Source organism: Apteryx rowi, unplaced genomic scaffold, assembly GCF_003343035.1.
Source record: "Apteryx rowi isolate R43461 unplaced genomic scaffold, aptRow1 scaffold_601, whole genome shotgun sequence".
Classification (NCBI taxonomy): Eukaryota; Metazoa; Chordata; class Aves; order Apterygiformes; family Apterygidae; genus Apteryx; species Apteryx rowi.
In genome coordinates, this window is record NW_020450874.1 from 487,058 (window position 1) to 509,836 (window position 22,779).

The 22,779-nt window shown below is 37.4% G+C and overlaps 1 long non-coding RNA gene across 2 annotated transcripts in view; it reads left to right on the forward strand.

Annotated features, from left to right (window-relative positions):
• Nucleotides 1–20,076, forward strand: part of LOC112974483 — a 155,475-nt gene extending 135,399 nt beyond the window's left edge. For both annotated transcript variants that reach the window (XR_003256291.1, XR_003256298.1), the window contains one exon: nt 20,024–20,076. This is a non-coding gene — a long non-coding RNA (uncharacterized LOC112974483). The remainder of the gene's footprint in view (nt 1–20,023) is intronic.
• Nucleotides 20,077–22,779: the final 2,703 nt, after the last annotated feature.

The window sequence follows — 22,779 nt, forward strand, 5'->3', positions numbered from 1 at the left end:
CCACCACCTCGCTTTCCTGGCCTGTCTTTCCTAAAAAGCACGTAGCCATCCATGACAGCACTCCAGTCATGCGAGCTATCCCACCATGTCTCTGTAATGGCAACGAGATCATGGCCCTGCGACCGCACACACATCTCTAGCTCTTCCTGTTTGTTCCCCAAGCTGCGTGCATTGGTGTACAGGCATTTCAGGGAGGTGATCGAGCAYGCAGGTTTCCCAGGAGGGATACCAGAGGATCCTCCATAGCCACATCCCATGCGCACTTCCCTGGCTGCACGGTCATCGGCAGTCAAACTGGGACTGCCTGGCCTCTTGTTATGATTCCTCCACTTCATTTGTGACCTTTGTGTAACAGCTATGTTTTTCTCGAACTTTTCTTGTGATACAACGTATTGCGTTATATAATGTTAAATACACTGAAATCACTGTCAAACAATGATGTTTGCGTTACAAGGGGAGAGCAGTAAGTAGCTTATTTTTATTAATCTCATACACTCCGAAACAAGGCAAAAAAAAAAAAAAAAAGTCCTGCAAACAGTGAAGTAAAAAGCGCCTTTTCTGTCTTAGCTGTGTTCAGCTTGGTCTTGAAGCACACAAACCATATAAATGCTATAAATGATTTCCAAGTTCATTTTACAATGGCTGGTTGTATAATTACCTGGCAACTGCCATTTCAGTGAGAACTGATCCAGACTGTATTTATTTAGGCAAGTATTTGATACTTTAATAATAAATGTGGTTTTATCTACTTGGAGTAATTCCTGTAGGAATATTAATAGTTGGATGGTATTTTATCGTATAGCAATTGGCTATACTCTCCATGCATAAGATTAAAGATGAGTCTAAAGCAGTGAAGGAAGGGATCTTGTGGATGGATGGATTTGAAAATGGAAATATCCCTTCAGTTAACAAAAAGGATTTGCTGTTGTCTGGAAAAGAACCAGAAGACTGAAATGAGATACTGTCATTAGATTTAAAATAAAATAATATTAATATTGGATTTTGGACATACTAAGCTGCTTCAGTATTTGTAAAGGAAGATTGTGTAAACACTTAGTATTTATTAAAATTACTGATGTTCAATTATGTACTGTCAGAGGGCTTTTTAGAAACCACAAATAACAACACTGTAATCTTCTTTAACTACCATAAAGCAAAGAGTTTTTGGTTTTTTTTATATAAATATATTTTCAGAGTTTCTATGGGCAACTTCTGTCTTCGACAGACAGTTATCCTCCCACAGAGTCATCTGCATGTAGCCAAGAATATAGCATTGCTGCTACAACCTTTTTATCATTCAGTGATATAGCTGCAATCCTGAATGAGAAAAGAAAATTAACATTTCCCTGCCTCTTAATAAAGAAAGTCTGTTTCTCTTCTTGACATTTTCAACATGCTTCTGGAGTAAGTGTTCAAAATACTTATTTTGGAGATGAATTTCTCTGAAGAGCTGCAATATGTAGATACATTCACTGTAGCTGCTCCTGTGTTTTTCATCATAAGAATATGGATGAATATTCAATTCCAGGACTAGTTGACTGAGGCTAAAGATTATATGAAGAGCGGCAATATTAGATTGTAGTTCTTTCCATCTAGAGATTTAGGTGATTCACTATTAAATCTGCCTTGGGACTGGCTTTTGTCTGAAAACTGCAGCTTGGAGCAGAAAGGAAAACAACTTGATTGTTAAAAAAAAAAAAAAAGTCTAGAAAATCTGGGCTAACTTCAGTATAGGTTTTATTCCTGGAGAAGGTTTGCATTAATGTGGAGCTCAGATTTTTTTAGATTTCATAGTTCATTTTTTGGTTCATATAAAGATCTTTTAAATCTCTATTGTATTGTTCTACTATTATTTACACTTCTTATTTCATCTTTCCAATGTGACAATTACCTGTCATATTCTGACTTCTCTGCAGGCTGACTTTGGTGATGCACCCTGTCTGCACTGATTCGTTCCAATGAGCATCACAGACACTTTAATTAAACTTTTTTATGACAACAACTAGAAATATAGTTACATCAGTAGTTGCTTGCTCCTGCAGAGCAAGGAGCTCCTTGCTCTAGTAATAAGCTTCTGTTCTAGTAACACTTAAAGAAATTTCTTTTCATTTTTATTTCCCTAATAGTTTTGAATACACTTTTTTCCTACAATATGAGGGGTATTTTCTTGGTACAATGCTTTGCATCTACAAGAGAACTTTATATTTTTAAATTCATAAAAGCATCTCAAGAAGGAAGCATATGAACAAAAGTTGTAATTATTACAGGTAAAAATACAAATTAAAATTAGAATTAGCCAAAGATATCAAAACATGCTTAAAAAAAATTAGAAATGGAGAAGATTTTGAAGTGATTAGTAGTCTATCAGATTCATTAAGGAATTAAAGCAAAATGCTAAAGAACATCACAGAGGTCACATTTATTGGCCTTTATTACAGAGGGAAGTAGTAATGATGCTGAGGTGAATCTTTTCTGAAAATGAACTGTCAAAAACAAAGCAACCACCTAGCTTTTTTTTTCCTAAACATATTTATATTACCTATCAACAAGACATGAGAACTGTTTTGTGAAATGCCACTGTTATTAAAAACTAACAAAAATTACATAAACGCCAGAAAAGACATTTTCAGCTCCCCCCCCCCCCCTTACAGGAATGAAGCTATGGAACCACTTTGCTAATCTGCCAGTTTCTTACAAATATTTTTTGAGCAAAATTGGCCCATTTCAACGCAATGTTATACAAAGGAAATTAAAATTTTACTTTTCATTAAAAGACATCAACGAATACACACACACACATAAGAGTGGTGTTACAAACACCACTGAAAAAGCTGAAATTGGAGCTCCTGCCTTCTGAGGTATCAGAAAATAGTGTTCTCTTTTGTAGTACCTAATGAGTCAAACTTTTCAGTGCTATTCCATGTAAAACATCTCTCYTCTACATGATTCTCTGGGCTGTAATAAGTTCATGCTGCAGTCTTACAATTCAGAAAAGACCATCATCCATAAAACAAATTTATTGGAAACCAGATTTCAGTGGTTCTAGTGCTTATAAATTCTTCTTGGTCCCCCCTGCTAGGAGATTATTCAAACTACACTAAGTAGAAGAGGCTAAAAATATTACAGCAGCATTTAGAAGATTAGGAATCTGCTAATTGTGAGGATTTCAATTTCAATTCTAATTCTGCTTTAAAAAGTCATTCTTTCAGTAGAGGAGACAACAACCCATGGATTATTTGAAATGAAGATCTCAGGTTCTTATATTTATACTGTAAGATTGTTCAGAGGAAGAAATAATAGATTGGTAAAAAATTGATTCATATGTGGGGAATTCAAAATAGAGCAGAACTCTAGGTGGAAAGGTTATCTAAGAGAAATAAGTTTGATTAAGAAGCTCTGAAAGAGTGACTATTCACTTGAACAGCAACTTGATTTGAATAAGTGGAAAGAAATAACAACATTGCTAGGTGGTCAGAAATGCCTTATTCTAGAACATGCGGAGTCATAAATGATGCTCTCTAGTTTGGGTGTTATGGCACTGTTGAGCAGCATGTGGGATACTCGGGCCAAGTCCTTGCTTTTGCCTGATTCAGCCACATAGGCTGAAAGAACATCCTCTACTTCCTTCTCAACCCTTCCAGATTTAAAAGCTTAGATTTTGATCTGAAAATGGGCATTCTGTTACAATTCTGTTATGGTAAAGTCATTCATAAAATCTTGCTTTTATTTCAGTCCAGATCAGAATCTAATTATGAACACTGAAAAACTAATATGGAATAATTTTTTTTATCCTGTTGCCAACTTTATCAGCTGTTACAGGAGAAAAGATGATAGTTGTTTGTCAGGTGTTCTTTGTAGTTTGTTTTTATTGATGGTAATTGTAGTTACCAAGGAGGTGATGAACTGCAATTTATTTCTTTCTTTGTGATTTCAGTATATGAAATATATACACATACAAGGTTTTGAAAGATGAAGCAAAAGCTGTGACATGGTACAGATATGTAAATAAACTAACATCTTTGTCAACAGCCATTTCCTTTAACATTGATACAATAACATGTAGAGTAACAAAAAAACAGGTTAGTCTGAATGCAAGTCAGAACATTAGATCCAGATCAGGAAAGAACTTGCCTAAATCCGGGTGATTGCTTCTGCACATTTCAGATTAAGTAGCACTTTCCCCTATCAATATGTAATTGCTCTATTTAATGTTTATGGAAAAGAAAGAGCTTTTAATTCTCTAACTACTGTTCAAGTATATATTTGCATTTTAAAGTATATAATATACAAGACTGAAATTAATCATTAAGGCTTCAGACCTGCAAACCTTAAGTTTTAATTGCATTCTATTGATTGTCACAGTCCATCATGTTTGGTCTTAAATAAATATGGTTGGGTAATTAACTGCCATCTAGACTTCCTAGATGACTGCACTTTCACAGGAACTGTAATAACACCATACCTAAGCACAATTTTTTCCTGTCAGAAAAACATTCTTTCAGTAGAGTATTAAAATATATATAGATCTAGGAAAGTCTGAGAAAAGAGTTTGCTAAATGCATGTACAGATACAGAATCATTATTCGTCCTCATCATTTTCTCTAAAGACAGTGATAACAAAGACCTTTCATCTTTTCCAGTGTGATGCATGCAGCCAGTAATGCAATTTAAAAAAAGCGCAGTTAAACCTTGGAACTCTCTTTAAAAAACCAAAGCCAAACAAAATCTTACAGCACTTAGGAAAGCAACACATAATAAGATGCAGAAATCTATTATGTTCCACTCATTACTTTTTTTTTTTCCTCCTGTATGGGGACAATAATATCTGAACAGGCTTTACTATAGATCCTCAGAGAGGAAGGCCAGCATTGCTTTGGTAGTTCAATCTGTGTTTTGAAAGGCACCTGAACTATATCAGAAGACTGGGATTTTGACTAGTTAAAATCTTTCCAGAGAGCCAGAATTCTTGCTCTCCTGTTTCAGAAGATGTTTCTGTTCCATACTGCTCCTTCCTGGAGAAACAAGAAAGAGGCTGGGGACACAATATCTGAGTCCCACCTCCACAAGATGCAGAGCCGCTTCACGGACTAGTTTTCTTGAACCTAAAAAATTCACTGGTGAATAACAAGCAACCCTCTCTAAACAATCATGTAAAATTGTATCTCCCGTAATATCACAGTCTCAGGTTGTGAAATCCTAGCTAGAGTGTTTTGCTTGTTGGGACTGTATTGCTGAGAAGGCAGGAACAGCTAGTTGGTGTTTTAGGAGAGTCTTCCCTCCCTGTTAAAAAGGGGACAAAAGATGATGTATCACATCAGGTCACAATAGGTGGCACTGTGATTCTAACTCTATGATTTATCAAAGAATATCCAGTTTATCTTTGTCTATGATATTCATCCTGTACACAGTCCTGCACGTCCTACAGCTGGTCAGTCACATGCTTTCCTACCCCGGACTTGAGATGGTATTACTGATACTGACTCTTCAGGCTAGGTAGTTGGATAAGCTAGAATCAGCTGTGATTTTTCTACCCTTTCCCTGGTTGTCTGATTTCCTCTAAACTGATAGTAAAGTGCTCAGGGAGGTGGGGGACACATGACTGCACAAAAAGAGAAAATGGAAGAGAATCTCTACTGAACTTTCCATCTTAAACAGAAGTCGTCCAAAACCAAATTCTCTGTCACCAATGAAATCGGAGCAGCCAAGGGAACCACAAGTTGGGAGGAGGGAGAGGGAATGAGCCCTACAGTCCACCTACAGTCTTGCACTGACACCTAATCTGAATGGTTTCATGATGTTGAGATATTGAGGATATTATAATTTTTTTAACTGGTATTGTAAAAGATTGAAAAATCACTAGATAGTGTACGGTGTGCAATATTCCAGTGTATTATCCTAACCACTGTTACTATTGGTCTAAAAGAAAAACTACTGACCATTGTGGACCTCATAAATAAAGATACCAGCACTAGCTGTATTATATAGATGAAAACAGATGCTTAGCTATAGTCTCAGTAGTTAATTGACTAAATAAAATATGATGGGAAAGGGAAAAGTTTTTTTTTCCCCTGAATTAGCATATCACGTGTTAAAGTCCATGTACTTAACTAGAATACGTTAGAAACAAATGCTCATTTTAAGTGAAGCACATATATAAGAGCCTCATGCAGAAAATGAACCCTCTTCATTAAGGAAATTTAAAGAAATGCTTCACAGAAGCCCATGCTGCAAGTTTCACAAACTGCCTAGAAGGTTTCTTGATGAGGATCAGCATTTGCTGTGTGCCTAAGGCTGGGCACAGCCAGCCTTGTCCTGTCCCCCTGCTTGTGCTGGGCTGCATCTCTTGCCCCTGCCCTTCAGGGGCACAGGCGACTGAAAGGAAACCTGTGGGGCAGAGTGAGCCCACCCTGTGGTCAGGGCCAGGACCTGGCTCCTCTGCCCCTTTGCTGTTGTGCTCCAGCACAGGGCTTTTGCTGTGGGGGAAGGACAAGCTCTTGGGCTCCCTGGGGATGCCCTTGGTGTTCCTCGCAAGGCGCAGGCCTCGGCACCTTTGCATCCACCTGGCACAGCTCGCCGTGACCCGTCAGCAGCATGTAGGTCACAGTAACCCTGAATGCAAGCAGAGGAGCTGCTGTCTCTCTTTGGGATCAGGGTTGCCTGGGAGGTAGGGGTGGCCCCTGTGCCTTGGGGGGGGGTCGCCAGCATCATGCTGTGCAGCCAGTGTGTGGATGGAGCTCCCAGTAACATTAATGAGCTCTCCCCCCTGTAATTTCGACTGTGCCTCTGTCCTTCTTTTCCTTTGAAATACTTCCTCCAGTAACCTGGTGCTGAGTCCCCTGTAGGCAGGCATGATATCTGTTCCTTACGTTTCCATGCTTGAGGTGGCTGTGGTGTCCCCAGGCTTTGCTTCCTGGCTTGCTCTTCCCCAGCTTCAAGCTTGCTGGCTTCTGCAGCCAAGACCCAGGTTTCCTGCCCTGCTGCTGTGGGAGGCAGCAGGGGAACCAGTAGGGCTGAGAGGAGGAACAGACTGATCACCAGAAGCTTTCCCTGCTTGTTGCCTTTGCAAGACCTCACCACCTACCCAGCTGGCAGTTGCCACCATAATTGCTTCACCTTCTCATTTGCCCTGGGAGTTATTTTGTGAGTAGGTCCACCTGCCCCTCATCTAGCCCCTTGCTGTTCAGCTGTGCTGGCTTTGGGGGAGCAGGGCACCCTGCAAGCAGCAAGGTGGAGAGGCTCTTGGRAGTGAGAGGAGGTACGTGCCCCTGGGCACCCTTGGCCCTGAAGCCACGTTGCATGTTTACAGGTAACTTACCTGCCATCCTGTGTGAGAGCGACTGTGTTCAATGCAAAACTTTTACAATGCAACATCACAGGATAAAAGAAAGAACAATTCATTAGAATTCATTTCTGAAGACAGGATGTATTGGTTTAGCTATTAGGTATTCAGAAACATCTAAAAGTCTAATAATGTATATAAAAATAGATGAATTTTGACAGCAGAAAATCTTTGGATGACTTTTCAGAAGCATGTGTGTAGACAGATTTCTGCTATCCATTATGCCTGTTTATCTTCCTGTGGAGATGAAAACATCTGACATAAGAATTGTTAAATGTATTTCTGGTGATGATAAAAAGGCTCCTTGTTTTTGTGTGCCCGTCCTGTATGTCGCAGGCGAAGCGCTGTAGCCCACCCGCGTGGCCCTGCGGCGGGCGCTGCCGCGGCCGTTGAGCTGTGCGTGGGGCCGCGGCCGTTATGCGTCCGCCGCCGCCCTGTGGCGGGGGGGAGGTGCGCGCCGGCTCCGCCGCCATGGGCGTCGCCTCGGCTCYGCGCAGGCGGCGTGAAAGGTTCCCAGAAGTTTTGCTGAAGGTTGTAAACTCCTCTTGTGGATAAACCCTGGTGCTTCGAAGGTGGGAGCTGCCTCTGCGTGCGAGAGATTTTGTACCCTCTATATTTCTTATTTTGGATTCTGCTTACTGGAATATGTTAGTTCTACAGTGTTTCACCTGTGGTTTGAATATACCGTGTTTTTGCCTACGCTGATGTGCCTATTTCCACAGTATCTGTGTGCAGATGAAAGGAAAACTTAGGATGTAGAACACTTCTGTAGCTGGAAAGCGCTCAGTGTTTTGGTGTAATCGTAGCCCTCAAAATACAAGTTGCATATCTTATCAATCTTAAATTTCATGTAGTCTGCGTTATTGGAGGAAAAATGTAAAGTGTACAGTTGTAGAAGCTGAGGGGGGTGTGACAGGAATGGACTGCAGGCAGTGGCGAGGCTTGTGTCTTCTTCCTAAGTAGCATCTTCCACTGCCAGTGGTGGAGATAGGCCAGCAGTTGCTTGCCCAGTTTTCATGCTGACTCACTAAGGTCTTTGATATGTTTTTTATTAAAGACTGTTCTTGTATAATTGCTAAAGACTCATAATAGTGAAATCCTTGAAGTCTGCCAAACCAAATTCAGAATATTTCAGTTCTTAAAATGAACAGTTAATCAGTTTCTTGTTCTAGCTCACTAATCTCTAAATTGCTCTTTTAAGACTCTTTTTTGGACCCAAAATGAATATATTATTTACTGATTTATTTTCCATTTGCTCAGCTTTAAAATAAAACTTATTGCTAGTTTTGAGTGTGTTCTGTCAAAATGATCTAATGATATGTCCGGTTGTAGGTCCTGATTTTTTTTTCTAACCTTTTCTGTTGCCTATTTTTTAATTAAATTGCAGCTGCCCTATCAAAATTTTGTCTTACGTGTAGCTATGGTGTATAGTAAGTATATAAGTAGTCACTTGCATGATTTGACTTCAGAAGTCGGTAGGAACAATAAAGAAGAGTTCAGATATCCAGGTCAGTAATTATCACTGAGTAAAGACAGGTAGATTTGGTCTTTGTGCATTTTTTTTTTTAATAACTTGAAATTCTTTGGGTTCTTAAGACCCTCAAAACAGAAGAAGCAACAAGTGTTAAGACCTTTGGAACTCCTTACAGATGCAAAATTCTTTTCTGCAATTGGCATATGATTTTTTTTTTCTAACAGTGTGTAGCATGAAGAAATATATGTTCCATCATCAGATTTCAGCAAGAAGAGAATTAACTTTTCCAAAGCTGTGAAAAAATTACAAGAGACTGCCTTCACTGGAGAATGAAGACTCACAGCAGTCACTGGACAGTTGTCTAAAAGGAATTAATGCTGTTCTGACACACTGCAGGAGATATGAGATTTGTGTATTATGTTTTCCAGGTCTTCAGAGTGTTCCTTGAACTGAATGATTGTATCTTGTATTATGAGAGGAAGGAAGTTTTTTGAAAGCTTTTATTTAAATGAATTTTGGCAAGAATGATCTTTTTCCAGTCAAAATTCTTGATTCTTTTTTTCTTTCCCTTAGGTTAACTAATGTGTCTTTATRTTTACACTTTATTAATAACAAATGTTCAGAGTATTTACAGTTGAGAGAGGCAAGAAATGGAGATGAAGAGATCATTCCTGTGTGTGTTGGGGAGGGAGGTTTGTGATCAACAGCATAATAGTTGGTCTAAAAATGGCTTAAATTTCCATTGCACTTCTTCATGTCTGAAACTGAACCGTAGACTTCCAGTTAATAGCAGGGAGCAATTGCTCTGTTTTTAGCTTAACATATTAGTAAGTTAGATAATTCAAGAGAAAAAAGTAGCATTGGGGAATGCTTGGGGATGTTAACAGACTGGTGGTAAATTTTAACTTCCACATACTTCTGAACTTAAAAGACATCCTTAAAGATGGTAAAAAGCTGGTTTTATTTTGATAACATAGGATGACTCCATTAAGAATTGTTAGATAAAAAGGTATTGCGTTGGCATTCTCTTCACGTCAATGTAAGATTCAGGAAAAGGAAGACAATTCCAATGTCAGACTGTCCCCAAAATAAAGACTGCCCTGGCAGCCACAAATGTATGAGTACTAATGCAACAAAAGTAACTTCCTATTTTATGAAATAACTACTTGTACTGGTGTTGTTTTTCCTTTCTTCAATTAATTGTGTTTCCCTGAGTAAGAATGTATTTCATAGTTCATTTAATTTCCATCTATGAAAGTATGTCTTAAAATGGTACCAAGGAATTTTAAAATCAGATTAATGGAGCAACACATTGAAAAGGTACAGGGTCCAGAAGAGTTTAGTGTGCACCATTTGTTAACACTTATAAAATGAAGTATTTGAGAAAAAAAAATTAATTGGAGAGAAAGAAGTGGTGTAAAGAATGTCAGTTCATCATGAAATGTGCTTTATCAGTCCTTTAAGCTGTGTTATTCTATTAGGAAGCTGTATTATTCTGCTAGGATTACCTCTTGTAGTGCACTCTTTCTGTTATGAGAGGCTGTACCATTTGACATACTGCCATAGGATGTTCTATCTTGTGAAGTTACCTATCTTATTGTCTACAGGTAAGTTTGTAATTTGCTGTGAGTTATATTCTGAAACTAGCTAAGTTTATACTATTCTTTCTTAACAGGCAGTGAATTGAAATTAGGTGGACATAAGAAACCACTTTTAATGTATTTCTTTAATTGACTACAAAGAACATAGCAGAAAATCTGGAGTAAAGATGATTAACATTTTCTCATTCATCTGACGTGATTTTCTTTGTATGTGTTTGGCACTAGAAAGAAACAACAGTCAGTCTGTTAGAACACAGCCAAAGAGAATATGTATGAACATGTTAATCAGTTAGGGGATCCTTCATTATCTGCCATTTTGTTAGAAATAGAATCAAGTTAGGAAAGGTATGGTCAGATACTGCAAAAAAAAATGTCAGTGCCTTACTATTTGGAGTGGTCTGTCTTGTCTTTCAGCGTATGTTACTATACATATATACTTTCATCTTTGTTCTTTTTCTTGAAATTTTTTTTATTCTCAGGGATTTTTCATTATAATAAGAATTCTGGATTCAGCCCTGAAACCAGTGGAAAAATTATTCCTTATTTCACTAGCCTTGAGATTAGTCATAAGTCTTCTGACTAAACATATGCATCAGTGGAATTTTTTTTTTTTTTAATGCATTCTGGGGAAAGATGAAAATCACACACACGGTTGTATTTTGCTCTTTATTATTTTGCAGTTTACAGTTTTTCTGGATTATTTTGTTTATAGACCTGGAGCATAATTTTGGCATAAAACTCCATCATGGTGTGATACTATGCCAATATATATCAAAACTATGAATAAGCCATTTTTGGAAATTTTACCTCACAAGAGCTTATAGGTAATTGCACACATTGTTAAAGCATAGATAAATGCCAAATTCTAACACAGTAAAGCCTATTTATAATGAAAGTCACAAAAGGGATGTCGGGGAAAGAAAAAAATCTAAGTAATACAAAATAAGAAAATGAAGAAAACAGTATCTCTAGTTGTTATTTAAGATTTGTTGCAAGATGACTTCTGCACAACAGAAAAATGTTTAATTGATGATATATTAAAAGTAGCAGTTATGAATGAAGGCAAAGTTCTTTTTCCATCTCAGTCTCAAAATACCAGGGAAGGTGCTTTGATCCTCTTGAAAGAGGGGATACTGACACATGGGACAATGTCAAGAGTTACCTTGTCTTGTACACAAAGTAAATGAGTGTAGTGGAGACAGCTCAGAAAGTCAAGTTCTCCACATATTTATGTACATCAGTCTGTCCGGCGGATTGGCTCGCTGTGCCAACGAGTTTCTAAATTATGCTATCTAAAATTTTTATTTAAATTGGAACTTAARTAAAGCAAATTGGAAACTGAATGAAGCAAATAAGATGTTACAGGAGCAGTTTAGAACACCAGACTTGTCCTTTTCTTCCTTTTTATTTTTCCTATTTTTGCCTTCCACTCTACAGAAATATATTCAGTAATTACACATCAAGGACATGGAAAACAGAACCTAGAGAAGAAATAAATGCAAAGAATATAAATAGTTATAGTTATTACCATATTTGAAAGAGGGGAACTAAGAGATACTGACTTGAAAAATCTGAAATTGTGGAGCAGGTGGCACAGGAGTTTGTGAAGTTGTCTATTTTTTGACGTTTCGGAGGGTCTTTATATTGTGCTTTGCGATTTAAACAAAACATAGATTTGATGTTGCCGTGCACATGCTATATTTCCTAAAGAGGTCCCGCAGCACATTCTGCCCAGACAAAGCCTAGAGAGCGTTGCATTTTTTTTCAGTTTTCATCCTCTTGTATTTAAGTTAAACATTATGACACTTCCTAATGAAGAGCTGGATTTTGGCCATGGAATTTCCTTTAACTGCGTCAACAAGAAAACCTGAAGCTGCCTTCATGTAAGTGCAGAACCCCAGAGTACCTTTTTGGCCTCTGGGCCTATTTTCCCCCCTTATATTCTCACATAAAACAATTTAATTCCCTTTAAAGGTGATCTTTTACAATGAATTTGCACTTTTTTGGTGCAATATTATTAAGAAGTTCTTTGAATTCAAGATTCTATTGAGAATTCGGATTCAGGGAGACTCTGGAGGTTAGTGTCCTGGAGTTTCTTTTGGTCCCTGTTGTACACTCAGAAGGACTGTTTTGGGGAATCATTATATAACTCTTCTGCATAGTTCTGAAAAATACCAATGTATTTTGGTGATTTCCTCATTACTTGCACAGAATTTAACTATGGAAGGTGATTCCACTTACTATTAAACCTGCTTATATTCCAGGATGTTTGCGGTGACTGAGAACAAATGGTGCATTCTTTCAGGTTTTCTGTGTAGATTTGATATGCATCCTGTTTAATTTTATTGCCTGTAAAATAGTCTCGTATCTATGATCAGTAATTTATAACTAATAATCAGTTATTTAAACAACTATGTAAAATACAAGGTTCAGAAGTCATAGGAGAGTAGAGAACAGAACTTGTGTTCTTGGCAAATGCAGAGTGAAACTGGGCCATTAACAACATTAGAGTCAAGCATGACTCCTAACCATCCTTTTATTAGGTTTGCACTGGGGGCAACAGGACCAATAGAGACTTAATATGTGTCTGCCCAACCTACTAATGCTGCTTAAAAACTTTTCCTTTAGATACCACCTTAATAAATATAACCAAGATCTGTTTCTGAGAAACATGATTTGAAAATATATATTTATTGGTGATTTTTATTGGCTTTTTTAAAATTGTACCTATTTATAGAAAGAACCAAGTTTCACAACCTATTTTTTAATAACTATGAAAATGTTTTATGCCATGTGGACGCTGGGCACTAGGTCCTCTGGAAAAACTATGTATTCACGCATAAAAGAATATCAGTTTGTACATGCCCAGACATCATACAGGCAGCCTTGATTTTGAGTTTTCATAGCTTTTGATTGCCAGACTTGTTTTGACTTTTGAAAGTAGAATTCGTATCTTAAAAGAATTTAAATCCCTATTAGAAAACTAATGTGAATTGTTGCCAGTTACATAATGCACAGTTAAATAATGCATGAATGGGATGCAGAAATCTGTCACTTTTAAAATATATATTTAAATCTTTATTTAGAAAGAAGATAAAAGATTAAATTTTTAATGCCATTTCTGTCTGTTTGACGGACGCAGAAGCGAGGCGTCCTGATATCAGAAGTTAAATACCAAAAGGGGCTTGACTATGACTTGACTATAGTCGCAGTCCTGGTAGTCAGGTTTTGGAAAGTACCAAGAATTACTTTTAATGTTTTTTACAGGCATATTAAGTTGGTATGATTATTGGAAAATAAGTTAGTATAGTTATCAGAAAGTAGCCATAGTTGCTCGAAATTACTCGAAAGATATGGTAAAGAAATTAGTGAATTCAGAATGAAAGCATATGGCAGAAGGTCAAGAAAAGTATTTTAATCATTATGGTAAATTTCTCTTTGTACTGTCTGCCATGAGCAAAAGAAATATTTTTACATGTTCATGTATTACAGGCAAGACTATAGATGTATATGTTTAGTATGGAGATGTCAGTGTAGGTGATCTGATGTAGTATTGCGTTATATAAATGTTAATAATATTTCCCCCAAACTTATGGACATAAAGCATCATAAGAATCGACTGTTCTAAGTTATATAAGAGGATGATGAAGAGGCTCAATTGTGCAGTTCTGTGAACAATTAGAAGTAAGAAAATTGTGTTCAACAATGACTCGTTTTTTCTTCTAGTGTATAGCCCAAATCAATAATATGTATTGATTTGAATGAGTTACAGTTCAGATACAAACACAGACAGAGGTTGTTGAAATATCTTTGATAGAATTGTTTCTGTAGGAAAACATGACAGAYCTTAATTAAAAAATACTTTATTGCTAAAAAATGCTAACCATCRTCYGAGCCTTCAGCCAGTCATAATCTTTTTGCTGATGGGAGGGTCTTGCCTCAATGTTGATGGCTGCTGACTGATCAGGTTGGTGGCTGCTGAAGGCTGGGCTGGCTGTGGCAATTTCTTCAAGTAAGACAGCAATAAAGTTTGCTGCATCAACTGACTCTTCCTTTCACAGAGGATTTCTCTGTAGCATGCGATGCTGTTTGRTAGCATTTTACCCACAATAGAACTTCTTTCCAAATTGGAGTCAATCCTCTCAAACTCTGCTGCTTCTTTATCAAYTAAGTTTATGTAATATTCTAAATGCTTTGTTCATTTCAACAATGCTCACAGCATCTTCACCAGGAGTAGATTCCATCTCCAGAAACCACTTTCTTTGCTCATGCATAAGAAGCAACTCCTCATCCGTTAAAGTTTTATCATGAGATTACAGCAATTCAGTCACATCTTCAGGCTCCACTTCTAATTCTAGTTCTCTTGCTATTTCCAACACATCTGCAGTTCCTTCCTCCACTGAAGTCTTGAATCCCTTAAAGTTATCCAAGACGGTTGGAATCAACTTCTTCCAAACTCCTGTTAATGTTGGTATTTGGACCTCCTCCCATGAATCACGGAAGTTCTTAATGGCATCTGGAATGGTGAATCCTTTCCAGAAGGTTTTCAATTGACTTTGCCCAGATCCATCAGAGGAATCACTATCTATGGCAGCCACAGCCTTACAAAATGCGTTTCTTAAATAATAAGACATGAAAGTCAAAATTACTCCTTGATCCATGGGCTGCAGAATGGATGTTGTGTTAGCGGGCATGAAAATAACATGAATCTCGTTGTACATTTCCATCAGAGCTCTTGGGTGACCAGGTGCATTGTCAGTGAGCAGTAATATTTTGAAAGGAATCTTTTCTTCTGAGCAGTAGGTCTCAACAGTGGGCTTAAAATATTCAGTAAACCATGTTGTAAACAGATGTGCTGTCATCCAGGCTTTCTTGTTCCATTTATAGAGCACAGGCAGAGTAGATTTAGCATAATTCTTCAGGGCCCCAGGATTTTCAGAATGGTAAATGAGCATTGGCTTCAACTTAAAGTCACCAGCTGCATTAGCCCCTAACAAGAGAGTCAGCCTGTCCTTTGAAGTTTTGAAGCCAGGCATGGACTTCTCCTCTCTAGCCATGAAAGTCCTAGATGGCATCTTCTTCCAATAGAAGGCTGTTTCRTCTGCATTGAAAATCTGCTGTTTAATATAGCCACCTTCATCAATTATCTTCGCTAGATCTTCTGGATAACTTGCTGCAGCTTCTACACCAGCACTTGGTGCTTCACCTTGCACTTTTCTGTTACGGACATGGCTTCTTTCCTTAAACTTCCTGAACCAACCTCTTCAAAAAGCTTCAGCTTTTCTTCTGCAGCTTCCTTGCCTCTCTCAGCCTTCATAGAATTGAAGAGAGTTCGGGCCTTGCTCTGGATGAGGCTTTGGCTAAAGGGAATGTTGTGGCTGGTTGGATCTCTTATCCAGACCACTAAAACTTTCTCCATGTCAGTAGGAAGGCTGTTTGGCTTTCTTATCATTTGTGTGTTCACTGGAGAAGCACTTTGAATTTCCTTCAAGGCCTTTTCCTTTGCATTCACAACTTGGCTGTTGGGTGCAAGAGGCCCAGCTTTCAGCCTATCTCAGCTTTCAATATGCCTTCCTTGCTAAGCTTCATCATTTCCAGCTTTTGATTTACAGTGAGAGATGTGCAACTCTTCCTTTCACTTGAACACTTAGAGGCCATTATAAGGTTATGAATTGGCCTAATGTCAATATCGTTGTGTCTCAGGGAATAGGGAGGCCCGAGGAGAGGGGGAGAGATGGGGGAACGGCCGGTCAGTGGAGCAGTCAGACCACACACAACATTGATCGATTAAGTTCGCCATCTTACATGGGTGTGGTTTGTGGTGCCCCAAAACAATTCCAATAGTAACATCCAAGATCACTGATCACAGATCACCGTAACAGATATGATACTAATGAAAAAGTTGGAAATATTGCGAGAATTACCAGAATGTGACCCAGAGACAGGAAGTGAGGACATGCTGTTGGAAAAATGRCGCCGATAGACTCGCATAAAGTGAGGTATGCTTGTACATGCATCTGTTCTGGATTTCTTTTTCTGCCTAGTCAGGTGGCCTTTACTACATTTTTAAAGCGGAATCGCAACCTGTGTTTTCTGGTATAAAGTCCCAAAGCAAGAGGAATTTGAATGAATGAAGAGTAAGTAACAATAGCATAGTACTTCAGCTTATGGCTGGTATGCACAATCGGAGTGTTGAATTGATTGTTTGCTACTTTTATTTTTGATTTTGAAATATAAAATCTTAATAGAGTAATCCAGCAATGGGAACATAATTAGAAGTGTAAAGTTACTGTGTCAGGAAATTTTTATACTTCACTTTGTCCTAACAAAGCTCCTGTAGATAGTGTTTTTTGACAAAAATGTGTAAATAAGAAGTTAGTGCTATTAGGGAAAAACAAACAAACAAACAAAGAAAACAAAAAAAACTTTCCAAATCCAGAAGTCATATAGAACATTGACTTTTAGCTTTGAACAACTGGGACTGCATAGTCAAAACTGCTGATTCAGGCTTACCTAAGCTTTCATGTGTAAATGCTCTGATAAACTTCAGATGTTCATTATAGTAATCCTGACACTACCTAAGTCACTATCATAAGTCAGACAATTCACTCGGGCGTTGAGCTGTTGTGAAACCCTGGACTGTAGCATGATTACTCGAGATGTAATGTTAGTAATTTCTGTTCATTTCTGCAGTAGCATATCTCAGTAGCTTTAATGATGTCAAGTGCTTCATGATATAATGAGCCCTTGGAAGGGAAAACTGTTGTTCAGTGGACTCTCCTTCAGGTTACTTCCTTTCTAGGCTGTGAAAAAAAAATACCAACTGTTATTTAGCTGAGTATCACTATAAGGTGAGAATTCGAATTTCCTTTGTTTTATTGTTTGTGCTGTGTATGCGGTTGTCCACAATGAACTATGAGGAGCCCTGTCCTGGATTGTAAAGTTGAGATGTCTTTCTCTTTCATCGTTTACTGTTTCTGGCTCATTTTGGGAAGGTTTTATTATCCAGTATTATTTTTGTGCATATATCCATTTTAGCACTGGCTGCTTTGTATTCAAGGACCCATGGTAATTTATCCAGAATTATGTTCTTGGGGTTATCTCGGTATCTATACTTGTTACAGTAACTGCTGATTTCTGACAACAGAGTCCACTTTTCAGCAGTACTTAACAGATATATTCATTGTCTTTTTTATACACAAAAAAGGAAGGCATGAATCTTTACGTATGTTATAGCCAAATAGCTTTAGTCTTGCATGCTTTCAGCAGCATCAATTTTCCACTATTCATGTCTGTCAATTTTCTTGGAAAAAATTAGACTTTCACCAGTCAGATCATCTTATGTCTAGAAATGCCGTAAACTTTCCAGATTTCATAGGGGAAGTCCTGACAGACTAACCCTGAAGAACAGCCTTGTTCTTCAAAAATATTTGGAAAGGCTTTATACTGAATTGGAAAGCTTTATATTGAATATTTGGAAATTCAGATCCAGAGATTTGAATTTTTTTACTCTTTCTAAAACTCAGGCATTTGTCATGAAATTCATCTGCATCTTTTCTATATTAAACAAGCTAATATGTATTTATTTCACTTTTGCCAGTTTGCTATATTCCTCTCAAACACTTTTTATAGTTTCCAGTACGTTGCCATTATGTCTTTGCTAACTTGTTGAAACTTTAAGTTTCTAGTTGACATTTTCCATTAGAAATTGGATTTTCCCCTCTCTCTGCCTCTTTTCTAGTCTTGTGAAAGCACTGCATATATTTACACCATTATTCATGCAACTTTGAGGCATTCAAGGAAACCATTTTAAAATACTGTGCTAAAATTAATAGGAATTGGTTGTACTCTGAAATTTTATCTATTTGTATACTCACTACTGCAAAAGCAGTCTGCATTGGCAAACTGATTTCTGGTCTCGATTACTGCGCAGTTGGAATAACATCAAATTTTTTGAGACAAACTTGTGTTTACTTGCCAGAAATTGCTCTAGCTACTAGCAGCCAGCTCCTAATTCATTAGTTTGCTTGGGGCGGATAGGGGAGGAGGGGTTCTGTCTTCTTGATAGCTGCAGAAGGGCACAGGCAGTGTAACTTTATTTTCTTATACAGTCTAAGTATCAGTTCTTGGCCCCACTACTTACACTTTGAGAGAAAATTTTATATACCTAAGCTGGAATAATTTCTCCCTGGGGATTATAAAATAAGTGTGGAAAAATACAACAAGAAGTGAGTCTGGTCTGTTTAGAAGTACCTATTCATCATCTGTTCTCCCAAAACTATGATGCCTGAACCTTTGGTTTTGTTAGGCTCCCTAGGAAGGAAATGGGATCATAAACTGTCACAACTATTTGAGACAGAATTTTCTGGACAATATGCTGGTGACATCAGACTTAGATGAGAAATAGGAAGTTCTTCAGTAGGAGTTAAGCCAGTGTTGAAGAGCCTTTATCTCCTGCACAGAAGTTAGATATTAGAGACACATAAGTGAACAATAAGATGGTTAGATCAAGCAACATATTTATTCATGCCTCTGTCCTTTCTCTGATTGTAGTTGCGCTATGAAGGAATTTTCTGATGTGAATCCGTATTTTTGCCAGTTATTTCCTTGATATTTTTAGTCAATGAATGATGAATCCTCACTATAAAGTGGATTTTCATACCAGGAATGGATTTTCCTCTGCTTTCTGCTTATTAAGTTTTTCTTCCTTTCGTGCTATTAATAGTGGCATGTACACCAACATGTGACAGTTCAGTATTGAAGTTTTTTTAACACGAGCAAACTATGCTGTAAAAGGCTAATAAGCCAAAACTTTGGAATGTTATTTCAAGAAAAGATTTGTTGAGAGTTGTCCTTGTAGAAATTGCTGATAAAGTTACTGATCAAGAATGCTGTATTCTAGAATAGCAGATTTCAGTCAGAATATTCATTGGGGGTGTCGGAGATTTAAGCTCCCATTATTTGACACTTTTGCAGCCAGTATGTATTTTATATGATCAGATAGGGAAGAAATATGTATTAAGACATTCAACTGAATTGTGTAGCTGTCTAACCAATTAAAAAGTGGCATTTCTAAAGCTGTGGCTCTCTGACTTCCTCATGGATATTTCTTGAAAGGTCCTGCTTTCATTTTGCTTTGAAATCTTATTTTTTAGTCAAGCGTAATTTCAATCTGCATGAGTATCACTGATGTTTGAGTTTAATAGCTTTTTAGAATATTTCTTGGCAGTGTGCCACAGAGCCTGGAGGGGAAGTTGGGAAAGAAAGGAGGCTTGTAGAAGTTCTAATTTAAGTATTTCTGGGAAGGAAGACAATTATTCTTTGTGGTCTTTCCTTGATTAATCCAGTTGGATCAGGTGGTAGACTGTATTTCTGTTTGATCCTGTGAATATTGCTAACAGTAATAATGAAACGGAAATTTTCTCTCCACAGCCATGTGCCAGTGCAACTAGCCTATACCATCATGAAATTTTTAGGCTGTTGGCAAAGATTAGGTGGTGTTTAAAATTGGTTTCCTAATACATATGGATATTTTTTTCCTCTGAAAACTTGAAACAGGGCCTGTGTATGTTGAAGCCAATCAACCTGTTCAACTTGTTTTTTGTTTAGGTTGTGAACTCCACAGGTGGTGATGGATGTCTACTGTTCCAGGAAGTGCCAGGTACGTCAGCAATATTAATGAAAAAGACTACAACCAGGTTTCTATAAGCTAAGGTATATTCAGCATCCCCCTTTTTTTCAAAAATGGATTTGTTCCTGATTTTAATACATTGGCAGAGTTTTTCTGAAATTGTTTTCTGAAAGTGCTATTTCTGAGAGCATGATTAACGTTTTCCTCATTTAGATCTTGTTTTATACTAACCAAAAATATAAACTTATTCATGTAAGTAGATGTTGTAACACCAGAGTTGGAGCAGTCATGCTCCACTAATGAGTGTTGGGATGCTGTGGGTAGTCCTCCTGCTCATTCAGTACTGTATGCATATTTGATGGAACCAACTTACTCTGCCATTTGCAGAAATACATTTCTTATAATATTGGACTCAGTTCATTGAACAGTAGCTAATGAAATAAGTAAAAGTTTTTCACTTGTAGATTTGAAAACATTGCCACTTTGATAATCAGGCTTTTACCTCCAAAAAGTCCATAGGTTTCCCAAATGAGGGCTGAGTAGCTGGAATACTTTTCAAAGTGTCACTTACAGGAGAAGTGTTAATGAATCTCAGTTCACCCATAAATGTACCTCAAGAAATAGGGAAGTTTGGTGTTCCAATTTTAGATAACAGTATGTCAGTCTTCGTTTTAATGACATTTAGCTAATCTTTCAGAAAACTTTGAACAATGGTATGCTTGAATTCTGCTATTATATTCTCATTTTAATTGGTATGAAAAGGTTTAAAGTTTTTGTAAATATAATACAAACAATCTCCATTACACTGATGGTCTTCAGCTTGCTACCTTAACCCAGAAGGCTTTTCAATGACTTCGACTTTGCTTTGGAGTGAACCATGTGAGATGGAAGTAACACGTTGGTCATTCTGTTCTTCCATAATTGAGCCTTTTGGGATATTTTTGGTTTATTTTGAGGAATATAAGTGGTTGGTTGTGTGCGTTTTAGTAGCAAATCTCTCTCTCATTGACAATCCAAGTATCCTGGTTGGGCAGGAGGAATTCTTGTTTGTGGAAGATAGAGGAGCACTTTATCTAAAAGCTGTTTAGCAGTAGCTGAGGCAGCACAGTCACCAGGATGGAATTCCATTGGTGCTATCGCAGTAAGGTTCCCCCTCTGCCTGGGTGCAAGGTGGAATAAGTACGCAACGGGAAAACCTTAGGTGTCTGAATTTTTTCCTTTCTCAAAATTGTTAAGTAATTGCATGCTGCGTCTCTTATATTTCGCCTCTCCTCTTTTCTTACTGGAACTTCAAATCAAGGGTAGAATGTGGCCTTTCACACTCATGAGAGTGAAGTAATAAATGTTTGTGAATTTTGCCATGTATTCTCCCTGGTCTTGAGACTTCTGTCCAGACGCAGCTATATAGTCATCACTATACATTGTATACCCTTGGTTTGGACAGATGTTTACTCATGTGTAAAGAGAAAATGATAAAAATTTTCTTCAGAGACATGCTTGAGAGATTTTACTATCACAGTCTTTAAGTTGTTTAAAACTAGTATCTTAGGAGCTATTCAAGTGGTTGTAATTTTAATAAATTTATGTCATTATTTAAAAGAAATCTTCTACAAAGAAATTTACCTTTTTTTAGCCTGTGTATTTTTTGCCTTCAAAAATGCAGTTGATTTTGCATATCAAAATTAAAGATTCTGCAGAGTACTCTGTTTTTTCTAAAGTAAGTAATTTTTTACAAGAAAATCCTAGAATGTTGTCAGTAAGTAAAACTTTCAAACCTTCTCCGTGCCCCCACCATACTGTAAAATGCCAGTACAAGAAGGGAACTTTAGCTTTTTTGATGTTGAAGGAATAGGTAATTCCAGGTACAGATATTATTACTTGAGCATATTTTTGTAAGTGTTTTTGAATGTATTCTTACTTATTATGTATTCTTATTTCCCATTACTTCAAAATTTTCAAGTGAAAAGAAACGAGATCATTTAAGATAATAAGAAATACCCCTCTTTACACTAGGATTTCAGTGCTTCAGTTTAGCATATAAAAATTTTAAGGAAGAACTAAAAGTAATTATAGCCACACAAAATGAGCTTTCATTAAAAAATAGTCAGAAAATTTGATCCTTAAGGGGGGAAAAAAAAACCCTTTCTTTTTGACTGTTGCACATTTCACTGGCAGAAGTAATTATGTCACTCCATAAGGAAGAAGTAGATTTAAGGAATTTGCAAAGAGCCTGCATAAGCATTTTGAGCTCCACTTTTAAGCCCAATTGGAAATTCTTTCTCCAAAGTATTGAGAAGAAATTAGTTACTGCAAAGATTCTTTATAGTTCTGTCCTACCTATTCAGAATACCCCACTGAGTGGGATAAGTTTGCTGTATAGAGCAGCTGAAATGGTAACTAGGGTGTACTTACATACCGATGACAGCCGTTATTTATTCTTTGATCTTAAATGGATTACAATATAGATAATTATTTCACAAAAGTGTTTTTGAGCTGGTCATTAGGCTTTAAAGCTCCAACAGGACTCCAGTACCTAAGTCCAAAATTTATATCTTCCAAATCACTATTCATCTGTGCTCATTCCTGGCAGTACTTAAATTACTGAAAGTGTTGCTCACCAAGTTTCCTGTGTTTTCTCTAGCCTGGTATGAATGCGCGCAAACGCTCTGTAGTCTGACAGCAGCAAGGTGCTCACTTTTGAGGCTCTAGCAGGATTCTTAAACTGGGCTTCTCT